The following is an 11,779-nucleotide window of genomic DNA, read 5'->3' as shown; positions in this document are numbered from 1 at the left end:
CTGGTCCTGGTAGCTAGGGATCATGGGAGTTATAGCCCCAAAACATCTGGAGGGCCGAGTTTGCCTATGCCTGCCTTGGAGTGAGTCACAGGTTCTCACTTACCTCACATGCTTGCTGCGAGGATGAAATCTCTTCTTCTTCTTTGGTGATCACTCGTAGCTGAGTAAGATTGTCTTCCATAAACATGGTTTTAGCAGTGAGTCCGTAAGTGACTGTGGAGGCCAATTCTGGATCCACGTCCTTCCACAGTGGGGACATTGGTTTCCAGGCGGGAGTTGATCACGGTGAGGGTTTGCCAAGCATGCCCTCCTCTTAGCATGTTTCTCCCTTTCGTCCTGGAGGAAAGGTGGGATATAAATGTCATAACAAATAATAAAATAATCCGGAGGTGGGTCATCTGAAGCCCAGGGGACAAATAACATTAAGGAGATGAGGCAACCACCAATAAAAATTGCCACTTGTCAAGCATACAGTTTGGAACTGTAATCTGACTCTCACCCAAGTTCCTACATCCTTCCAGAGATGACCCAGCCAAGGATGAGCAAACACTCCTCCCTGGTACTGCTTCCTCCCACCAAGTAGTGTCCTCAGGCAATGATAAAAGATCAAAGGGTAAGAGATTAAACACCCCACCCTCTCCTCATCCTGAACTAGACTTTCACATGCCTGCTATACAGTGGTACCTCTGGTTACAAACGCTTCTGGTTATGAAAGCTTCAGGTTACGAACTCCGCTAACATGGAAGTAGCTGCTCCTGGTTGCGAACTTTGCCCCAGGATGCTAACGGAAATCATGCACCAGAGGCGTGAGCGCAGCGGGAAACCTCTTTCGCGAAAGCGCGTCTCAGGATTAAGAATGGTTTCAGCTTAAGAACGGACGTCCGGAACGAATTACAGTGGTACCTCTGGTTGTGAACGGGATCCGTTCCGGAGGCCCATTCGCAACATGAAAAGAGCGCAACCCACAGCGGTGCATCTGCAAAATGTGCAAGTGGTGAAACCTGGAAGTAACACTTTCCGGTACTTCTGGGTCGCTACGGGATGTAACCTGAAAGAACGTAACATGAAGCAAATGTAACATGAGGTATGACTGTAAGTTCATAACCAGAGGTAGCACTGTATAGTATTTTTAAAACATACACACATACACATTTGCATAATTAATAATGTTATGGTGCTACTGTACATCTAACTTCTATGTGCATGAAGTGATAGTAGCCCAAGCTTTATTATGAATGATTTTTTCACATTTTAATAGAAACAGAATTGTAGAGTTGGAAGGAACCCAGTCATCCAACCCATTGCAATGCAGTAATCTTGACTAAAACATCCATAACCAGGGGTGCCAACTTGAATATTATAGGGGGGGGGCAGGTAAGACCCGCCCCATATAACTGATCACATGATACGGCATATACACACCATTTGAATGGCAATGCCCATTAACTTGGGGGGCAGCCCCCTCAAATATTTTATTGGGGGGCGAAGGGACCTCAGCGCCTAGGAGTTGGCTCATATGTCCATGACAGATGGCAATCACCCTTTGTTTAAAATCCTCTAATGAAGGCAGTGCTGGATTTACGTATAAACTAAACAAGCTATAGCTCTGGGCCCCACTCTCTTGGGGTCCCCAAAAAAATTTTTAAAGAAAAAACTGGATGTACATTTCCAAAATATAAGATAAAAAACAAATAAAATAAAACCTACATACAGGAACAGTTTGGTGTGTTGTGTTGTGTATGGACCTATTAGGTTCATAAATTACCATATAACATATATTCAACACACAAAAAAGTGACAATTTGTTGTTGACAAAGGACAGCTGGATATATAAAAGACCCCCATTACCTTCAGGAGCTTAGGGCCTCATCGAACCTAAATCTGGCCCTGCTTATGGCATATATGCCTTATGCCTTGGTTTATGGCATATATGCTTAATTTCTTATGCTTTATGGCATATTTGCCTTATATCTATTAGCCTTACGCCTTAAACACACCATGATTGTGTTTTGCTTTGTATCTGGTGATCAGTACCCATTGTTTGTGTTGTTTCATGTTATCCTTAATGAAAACGATACTGTTTTTAGAATTGCATAATATTATTTAAGAGATTTGCGCTTTCTACTGAAACTTGCAATTTCTCAGTGATGCATTACAGTAATGAGCAGTCTTTCGTGTAATGAAAGTTAGCGGTGGTTACTTCAAGGATGTGGTAAAGAGGAGGGGAATTCCAAACTCCGCTTACCTGCTCAATTCCTTGGATGACCTCGCACCAGTCAATGTCTCTCGGTTTCAGCCCGGCTAACCTCACAGGGTCGGTTGCAAGAGTTCAGTAGGCAGGGAAGTTGCACTGAACTCCTTGGAATAACTTAGGGTGGGAAAGCAATATATGAACATCTGGACAATTTGTGAGGTTCTGTTGCCTTATGCTTTATATACTGTATGCCAAATCCCTTATATCTTATTGCATATATGCCTCATTCCTTATACTTTATGTGATATATGGCTAATCCAATATCCCTTACTGCATATCTACCTAATCCCTTCTGCTTTATGGTATATATGCCTTATGCCTCACATCTTATATGCCTTATGCCTTTTGGCTTATAAAGGTAAAGGGACCCCTGACCATTAGGTCCAGTTGTGGCCGACTCTGGGGTTGCGGTGCTCATCTCACTTTATTGGCCGAGGAAGCTGGCGTACAGCTTCCAGGTCATGTGGCCAGCATGACTAAGCCGCTTCTAGCGAACCAGAGCAGCACACGGAAACGCCATTTACCTTCCCCCCAGAGCGGTACCTATTTATCTACTTGCACTCTGACGTGCTTTCGAACTGCTAGGCTGGCAGGAGCAGGGACCAAGCAATGGTTTATGGCGTATACTGTATGCCTTATCCCTTACTTCATATCTACCTAATCCCTTCTGCTCTATGGTATATGTGCCTAATCCCTTATGCCTTACGGTTTATATGCCTTATGCCTTATGGCGTATACTGTATGCCTAATGCCTCATTCAATATATGCCTAATACCTTATACCTTATTGCATATATGCCTAATTCCTTATACTTTATGTCATATATGCCTAATCACTTATCCCTTACTGCCTATTTACCTAATCCCTTCTGCTTTATGGTATATATGCCTTATGCCTTATGGCATATCCTGTATGCCTAATCCCTTATGCTTTACGGTTTATATGCCTTATGCCTTGTGGCATATACTGTATGCCTAATGCCTTATGCCTTATGGCATATGTACCTTATGCCTTATGGAATATCCTGTATGCCTAATCACTTACGCCTTATGGTTTATATACCTTATGCCTTATGACATATACTGTATGCCTAATCCCTTATGCTTTATGGCATATCCTGTATGCCTAATCCCTTATGCTTTACAGTTTATATGCCTTATGCCTTATGGCATGTACTGTATGCCTAATCCCTTATGCCTTATGGTATATATTGTATGCCTAATCCCTTATGCCTTACGGTTTATATGCCTTATGCCTTATGGCATATACTGTATGCCTAATGCCTTATGGTTTATATGCCTTATGCCTTATGGCATATACTGTATGCCTAATACCTTATGCCTTACGGTTTATATGCCTTATGCCTTATCGTGTATACTGTATGCCTAATCCCTTATTCCACATGGCATATATGCCTATTGCCTTATGGCATATATGCTTTATGCCTTATGGCCAGTGTCGTATTTATGTATAAGCTGAACAGGATATATCTTAGGGCCCCACTCTCTTGGGGGCCCCAAAAATTTAAAGGGGAAAAAACCCTGAATGTACATTTCCACAATATAAGATAGAAACAAGTAAAATAAAACCTACAAACAGCAACAGTGTTTTGTGTTGTGTTGGACCTATTAGCTCCAGAAATTACCATATAGCATATATTCAACACAAAAAACAATGACAATTTGTTGTTGATGAAGGACAGCAGGACATATAAAGGGCCCCATTACCTTCTGTATCTTAGGACCTCATCAAACCTCAATCCGGCCCTGAATGAGGGAGAGTCTACCACCTTTTCGAGGGAGTCCCTCCCACTGTCAAATAGTTCTAACTGTCAGAAAGTTCTTCCTAATGTTTCATCAGAATCTACCCCTCCAAAGCAGGAGAAAGCAAGTTTGCTCCCTTTCCCATGTGACAGCCCTTAAAACATTTGAAGATGGCTATCCTATCTCCTCTCGCTCTCCTCTTTTCCAGCCTAAACATGCCCTGCTCCTTCAACCGTTCCTCACAAGGCTTGGGTTCCAGACCCTTGATCATCTTGGTCTCCCTCCTCTGCACGTGTTCCAGCTTGCAAACACCCTTCTTAAACTGTGGCACCCAGAGCTGGACACAGTACTCCAGGTGTGGTCTGCCCAAGGCAGGGGTCTGCAACCCGCGGCTCCAGAGCCGCATGTGGCTCTTTTACACCTTTGCCGCAGCTCCGGGGCGGATACTAACGGGAGGAGGCACATTGTGCGCCCCGACACTCCCCACTGTGGCGGGCGCTGTACTGGCTGTGACGTCGCATGGGGGCGGTGCGTGCCTTAGTCACGCACCGTCCCGACGTCACCTTCCCGCCCGCCCGCATGCTACATTGTAAGGGACATGTACGCTGGTCACTGCATTGAAAGGGGGCATGTACGCTGGCCACTGTTTTGAAGGGGAGTGAAGAACACACACACAAAAAAGGTAACTTGTTAATTTAACGTTTATTTCTATGAGGAGAAGTAATTCTGAGGGGTCAAACAAAGAAATAATAAAAAGTGACAAAAAAGTTATTTTTATAATGACGAGTTTTGCGGCTCCCAGTTTTTTTTTCTTCGGAAACGGGTCCAAGTGGCTCTTTTTGTCTAAAAGGTTGCAGACCCCTGGCCCAAGGCATAACAGAGCAATACTATTTTGGGGCTGTCGCCTGATAGGAAGGGAGGGTGCTCTTCTGCTTGGACCCTGCTTGCAAGTTTCCCACAGACATCTGGTTGGCCACTGTGAGAACAGGAAGCTGGGACTAGATGGGCTGTTGGCTTGACCTGGCAGGCTGCTCTTACATGAATAGTCGTCACCACAATAATTTCACTTCTCCTTTATACAGCTGCCAGCCTTCTTTGAGTCAATTGGGGAGTGTGTGTGGTTTGTGGGGCTTGTTATGTGGCTGCCCTGACAAGCCCCTGCATGTCGATGTATCACCACATCACTGCATACCAGGTGGAAACTCTCACCAAAATCCCCAGAGACAAGTGGGAAGGACCCAGCAGATTGATTTTGTGTAATACGTGATAAAAAGCAGTTTTCTTTAAATAAAACCCATGTGGTATTTAGTTTACACAAGCACAGTAGTTTGTTCTAGGGCAGGAGTGTCTAAATTCTAGCCTGGATTTGGCTGAGAGAAGGCCAATTGTTAAAAGTAAATAAATGGTGAGAACACTGAAATAATGTTTTTTTAATGATGTTATTTTAATGATGTGTTTGCTGCCCTCGGCTCCCTTGGGAGGAAGGGCACAATGTCAACTGAATGAATAAGAAACGGGAGGATATTAAAGGGACTAATTTAACAGCACTGTGCAGTTAGCCCTGATACAGAAGCCTTACATGAAAGCCAAGATTATTGGGAGGAAATAAACATGTAGAGAGATATGACTGCAAAAAAACAGATAAGAGCTGAATTGCCTCTATACATTCTTCAGACAACAAAAGCAAAGTCCCTAGGACAGCGGTTCTCAAAGGGCATGCCATGCCATGGGGAGCGTTGCAGGAAGAATCAAGGACAATCCAAGAAACATTTAAACATTTCAATGTAACATAGTATAGTATAGCTCTCATATTTAGTACAGAATACAGTGGTACCTCGGGTTAAGTACTTAATTCGTTCCAGAGGTCCATTCTTAACCTGAAACTGTTCTTAACCTGAAGCACCACTTTAGCAAATGGGGCCTCCTGCTGCTGCCCCGCCGCCAGAGCACAATTTCTGTTCTCATCCTGAAGCAAAGTTCTTAACCTGAAGCACTATTTCTGGGTTAGCGGCGTCTGTAACCTGAAGTGTATGTAACCTGAAGCGTATGTAACCCGAGGTACCACTGTATAGAATAAATCTCATGCTTATACATACGTAGGGTATATTTTGGGGATTATTCCTGTTCTTATGAACGTATACTTTCTGGATGTCCCACCATCATATTATAAAGTAGTTGTGTTCTATATTATAAATCAGGCACTGCTAGTTGTTGTTCCCCATCCCCAGCCATGTTGTTGTTGTTGTTTAGTCATTTAGTTGTGTCCGACTCTTCGTGACCCCATGGACCAGAGCACGCCAGGCACTCCTGTCTTCCACTGCCTCCCGCAGTTTAGTCAAACTCATCTTAGTAGCTTCGAGAACACTGTCCAACCATCTCGTCCTCTGTCGTCCCCTTCTTCTTGTGCCCTCCATCTTTCCCAACATCAAGGTCTTTTCCAGGGAGTCTTCTCTTCTCATAAGGTGGCCAAAGTATTGGAGCCTTAGTACTGGAGGCCATGTATTTCCACAAACAATTTAAAAAAAATAAAAAATTCAGTATGGCCCATGCAAGTTTTTATTCTTAGCATGTGGCCTAGAGAAAAAGAAAGAGAACCACTGCTCTAGGGTATATTCCAATGTATGGATATGTTAAATGTTAAATATTGGTTTCTCTTTAAATGCTGTATCTCTGTTTATTAGAAAACTTTCTGCAATGGTGTCTGCACACAGAAGCCCCTCAGTATTTTCGTTTCTCATTCTGCTTAGCTGATTATAGTTTAGATTTTGTTAACATTTGTTTTCTCTTTTGTTACATTTTTGACTGGCTGTGTTCGTTACACAGTTTTAAAAAATAATTAGAAAGTAAATAAATTAATAAAAAGATTCCCAAACCCAGTTGGGAAGGTCCTTAACTCAGTAGTATAGCACATGCTCAACCTGCAGAAAAAGAAAAAGAAAAAAGAAAAGTCCCATTTTTAATCCTAGGACAAGGGAGGGAGGACAACAAGGACAATTTTTTGCTGGGCATCCAGCCCGGTAAGCTATTATTGAAGAGTCAAAAGGTTGCTTGTTATTTTGTGACATTTTGGATAGTATCCTGTTGCTTTTTTTCTTTATTTGAATATACCTGGGTGACATCTGACTGGCCATTGCAAAAACAGGGTGTTAGTTGACTTGCTTGGCCTCCAACAGTTTCCTCTCAGGTTCATATTTTTGTCTGCTGCAGAAGATGGCTCATTTCCTGAGCACTTGCAGACATTAAGAGGGTTTGTGCTGTGTGTGGTTTCTGCAGACAAGTGAAGGCCTCTTTAGGCAGGTTTTGAACACAACAAAAAGTGGTCATTAACTGGTGAGAAGGGGAACGCCCCTCACAACAAGAGCAAAGCCCAGGGGTCCATCTATGAACTGAAATAAAAATCTGCCTGGCTGGAACAATGAAGATGGGTCTTGCTTGCCTGGATGGAAGATGGAGAGATGGGTGGGTGTGTAGAAACCAATGAATTTTTTTTGGGGGGGGGGTCATTAGAAGCTGAGGCACCAATACTTTGGCCACCTCATGAGAAGAGAAGACTCCCTGGAAAAGACCCTGATGTTGGGAAAGATGGAGGGCACAAGGAGAAGGGGACGACAGAGGACGAGATGGTTGGACAGTGTTCTCGAAGCTACCAGCATGAGTTTGACCAAACTGCGGGAGGCAGTGGAAGACAGGAGTGCCTGGCGTGCTCTGGTCCATGGGGTCACGAAGACTCGGGCACAACTAAATGACTAAACAAAAACAACAACAAATGAGGCTAGGATGCCAGTCAAAGCAAGCAGAGTAAAAGCTGGACTGCCTCCTCCCAATTTTCCAATGGGTCTCCGGGGCAAACAGACTTAAGGGAGACCAGGGCAGCCACCCACAGCCCCCACCACTACCCAAATACATTGGGGGCAAAAATATGTCTACTTAGAATTAAGTCCTATTGAATTCAGTGGCAATTACATCCATGCAACTGGGTTTCCTTCTTCAATGGAATTTCTTTCTCAGGGGCCTGTCTTCTTCTCTTCCTGCTGCCACTCATTTCCCCTCCTGGATTTGCTCTTTCCTTTCTATGCCTTTTCAGCAGGCAGAAATCCGAGAGGTGCAGCTTCTCCCCACCACTCGGGAGAAAGCAGCAACAGTTCAACTTCTGCTTGGGGAGCGATGTGATGGCTGGGCGAGCCCCTTCTCTATAGCAGAGAAAGCAGCAAAGAGGAGCGGCTTCGGGCAAGAGGCCTGAGGGTTCTAGCAAGGTCCAGAATCCACCCAAAGGGGAACTCGGCCCCTAGGCTAGGAGTTGGCTCCTAAGATCCTTAAAGGTAAAGGGACCCCTGACCATTAGGTCCAGTTGTGACCGACTCTCAGGCTGTGGCGCTCATCTCGCTTTATTGGCCGAGGGAGCCGGGGTACAGCTTCCAGGTCATGTGGCCAGCATGACTAAGCTGCTTCTGGCGAACCAGAGCAGCGCACGGAAACGCCGTTTACCTTCCCGCCAGAGCGGTACCTATTTATCTACTTGCACTTTGAGGTGCTTTCGAACAGGTTAGCAGGAGCAGGGACAGAGCAACAGGAGCTCACCCCGTCATGGGGATTCGAACCGCCGACCTTCTTATCGGCAAGTCCTAGGCTCTGTGGTTTAACCCACAGAACCACCCCCTACGCTCCTTACCTAAGCCTAAAAAGCATTAACTAGGCTTTTGGAAGGAGCAATGCCACAGCCGCAGGTGAAAATGGGGGCAATCAAGGCAGAACCCCGAGGCGCCTTTACAGAAATAGAATTGTAGAATTGGAAAGGGTCCTAGGGTCATCTAGTCCAACCCCCGGCGATGCAGGAATCTCAGCTAAAGCATCCATGGCAGGTGGCCATCCAAGCTCTGCTGAAAAACCTCCCAAGGAAGGAGAGCCCACCGCCTCTACTGTCTTTCACTTTCTGAACAGTTCTTTCTGATATTTCATCACAGGAGCGCAAAAGCCCAAGTCACATTTTCACCAAAGACTTCCGGCTGTTTTGTTTGGGCGACTGCCCAGTCCAGAAAAACCACAGAAAGGAAAAACCGTGGGCCTGGGTTACCCGAATCACATCAGTCCACCCGTTTATGCTAACTCGTCTCCGTATGGGGTGAGTTGAAGGCGGGGTCAGGACGGGGGGTGTTGCTACCCGCACCCCCGGTCACGTCTCTTTCCTCGCTGCAAAGCGGCTGTTGGGTGGGGAATAGAAGGAAGGCTGCGATCAAACCAAGTAAGTCAGGGTCTTTTCCCATAACCGAGCGTAGTGACGGGACAGGCGAGTCTGAATCTCCACGGGCTTTCGCGGTCTGGGGGGGGGGGGCGGCGGCGGCCGGGGAGAAGCAAAAGTCCGTGGCTGTTTGAGACGAGGCTTGTCCCAGAGGAAAGCCCGGCTGCAGCAGCTCTGCGCGCCGTTGCTGGGATAACGAGAAGTCCCATGCTGCCGAGGCGATGGGACTTCTGAGTAGTCCTGCGGAACGCTAGTCCACTGGGTCTACTCTGGAATAGGACTGGCATAGTAGCCAACTGCTGGGGGGGGCAGCTGACTCCCAAAGCAAGTAAATAAATAAAAATACTTAAGTAACTGGCCAATTGTGCTGCAGATAACTGGGTTCTTTTCCCTCCGCCAGCATAAAGCCGGCCTTTTCCATGGGTCGAGGCCGCTTGCTCCCCCCATAAAATATTTGAGGGGGATGGGTTTCCCCCAAAATGGATGAGCATTGCCATTCAAACGGTGTCTTGTGATCATTTTTGTGCCCCCCCCCCAATATTTTATTCAAGTCAGCATCCTTACCTAGGCCTCTGCATCTAGCTCAGTCTTGTTCAAACTGGCTGCCAGCAGCTCTTCAGAGTTTTAGAGGTGTGGGGGGGTATTCCCAGCCCTACTTTTGTTGCTGGGGGTCGCATCTGGGCCCTTGTGCGTGCAAAGCTGGTGCTCCGATGCTGAGCGAAGGTCCTGCCCAGTTCACATGTTCCAGGAAGGTCTCCATTTCCAAATGTTAAGGGCAATTGTCAGCGGACTTTGGGCAAAGAGAACCGAGGATCCCCGCGTCCGTTTCGCCTCCTCCTTGATAGGAAGTTTAGCGTAGGCGCTGCGGGTTCTGGGCTCCCCAGTTCCTTTCCACGTCTTTCTTTCTCTCTTGATTTGTGTGTGCAGGGGTGCAAACTTGAATAAAACATTGGGGGGAGGGAGATAAGCCCCGCTCCTCATAATCAATCATATGATTGGGTACACCCACAGTATTTGAATGGCAATGCCCATCAACTTGGGGGGGGGTGCAGCCCTCTAAAATATTCCATGGGGGGGGAACGAAGCAGTGGCGTAGCGTGGGGGGTTCCAGGGGGCCCGGCCGCACTGGGCGCAACATCTGGGGGTTAGGGTTAGGGGGCGCAAATCCACGGGTTAGGGGGCGCAAATTACTTGCCTTGCCCCGGGTGCTGACAACCCACGCTACGCCACTGGGACGAAGACCCCTCTGCCCCTAGGAGTTTGCTCCTGTGTGTGTGTGTAGATTCCAGATCAGCTCTTCTTACACCTGTCATCCATTCATTCATTCCTCCGCCCCCTGTGAACTAAATAGTGCTCCCCGGGACATTATGCTCCTTAAGGATAAGATGTCCCTTCCGTGTGACACCTACCACCACCCACTCACGTCCTCCTGCAGTCGTTTCTTCTGTCTAAAGAAGAAAAGAAAGTTTCCGATTTTCTGCACACACGCGCGCTTGCGCCCAGGCGTACACTCCGCGCTGCCTCCCTCCCTTTCCTTTCCTCCCCGAGGCAGAGAGCCATCGAGCCGAGTAGCGACAAAGGCAGCCCTCTTCTAACCAGGTCGGTAGGTGATGGGCCTGTGCGCGGGGCCGGGGCGAGTCTCTTTTCTCTTAACTTGAAAATCTCCTCTAGCTGCTAATTGCTTCAACCACTTTCTTCCTTTCTGAACTTTTATCCGGGATGGGAGGTGGGGAGAAGTCTTGTTCAAAACGATGGGGATTTCCGAGCAAACATTCGAGCAGGGTGTCCTTTAAGAGGAATGCCATTTAAGAAGAGAATTTTTTAAAAAAACAAAAAGTTTCGTGCATTTGACGCCAATTGGTTTATGTTCATTTCTTTTATTAACTCTCACCCAGAGGAACCTACACCCTCTGTAACGCATACATATTTGGGGCTTAACTGAACATGCTGCTATAATCTTCTGCCTTAAACACATCGTGATTGTATTTTGCTTTGTATCTGGTGATCAGTACCCATTGTTTGTGTTGTTTCGTGTTATTCTGAACGAAAACGGTATTGTTTTTAGAATTGCATAATATTATTTAAGAGATTTGCACTTTCTGCTGAAACTTGCAATTTCTCACAATACAGTAATGAGCAGCCTTTCGTGTAATGAAAGTTAGCGGTGGTTACTTCAAAGATGTGGTAATAAGGTGGGGAATTCCAAACTCCACTTACCTGCTCAATTCCTTGAGTAACCTTGGGCCAGTCACTGTCTCTCACTTTCAGCCCGGCCAACCTCAGAGTCCATTGCCAAAGTTCAGTAAGTAGGGAAGTTGCATACAACTCCATGGAGTAACTTAGGGTGGAGCTACCCTTAACCAAGACTTAGGAGCAACAGGGGCAACCTCACAAGTGATGGCCATCTGTCATGGACGCTTTTTAGCCGCGATTCCTGCATTGCAGGGGGGTTGGACTAGATGACCCTTGGGTCCCTTCCAACTCTAAGATTCTTCAATTCTGCTCTTGGTTAACTGAGGAGGCCAG

At 46.3% G+C, this 11,779-nt stretch overlaps 1 protein-coding gene across 3 annotated transcripts in view; it reads left to right on the top strand.

Annotated features, from left to right (window-relative positions):
- LOC310701799 (uncharacterized protein) overlaps nucleotides 1-11,779 on the top strand; it is a 74,284-nt gene that overhangs the window by 48,993 nt on the left and 13,512 nt on the right. The window contains exon 1 of one of the 3 annotated variants that reach the window (XR_014523102.1): nucleotides 10,686-10,852. The exons of the other annotated variants lie outside the window; for them this stretch is intronic. The gene's annotated coding sequence lies outside the window, so the exon portion shown is untranslated. Of the gene's footprint in view, nucleotides 1-10,685; nucleotides 10,853-11,779 lie in introns of those variants that run through there. 3 annotated transcript variants of the gene reach the window in all.

Source organism: Podarcis liolepis (assembly GCF_965112155.1).
Source record: "Podarcis liolepis genome assembly, chromosome: 2".
Classification (NCBI taxonomy): Eukaryota; Metazoa; Chordata; class Lepidosauria; order Squamata; family Lacertidae; genus Podarcis; species Podarcis liolepis.
The sequence above is the reverse complement of the archived record's forward strand: the minus strand, read 5'-3'. Positions and strand labels throughout refer to the sequence as shown.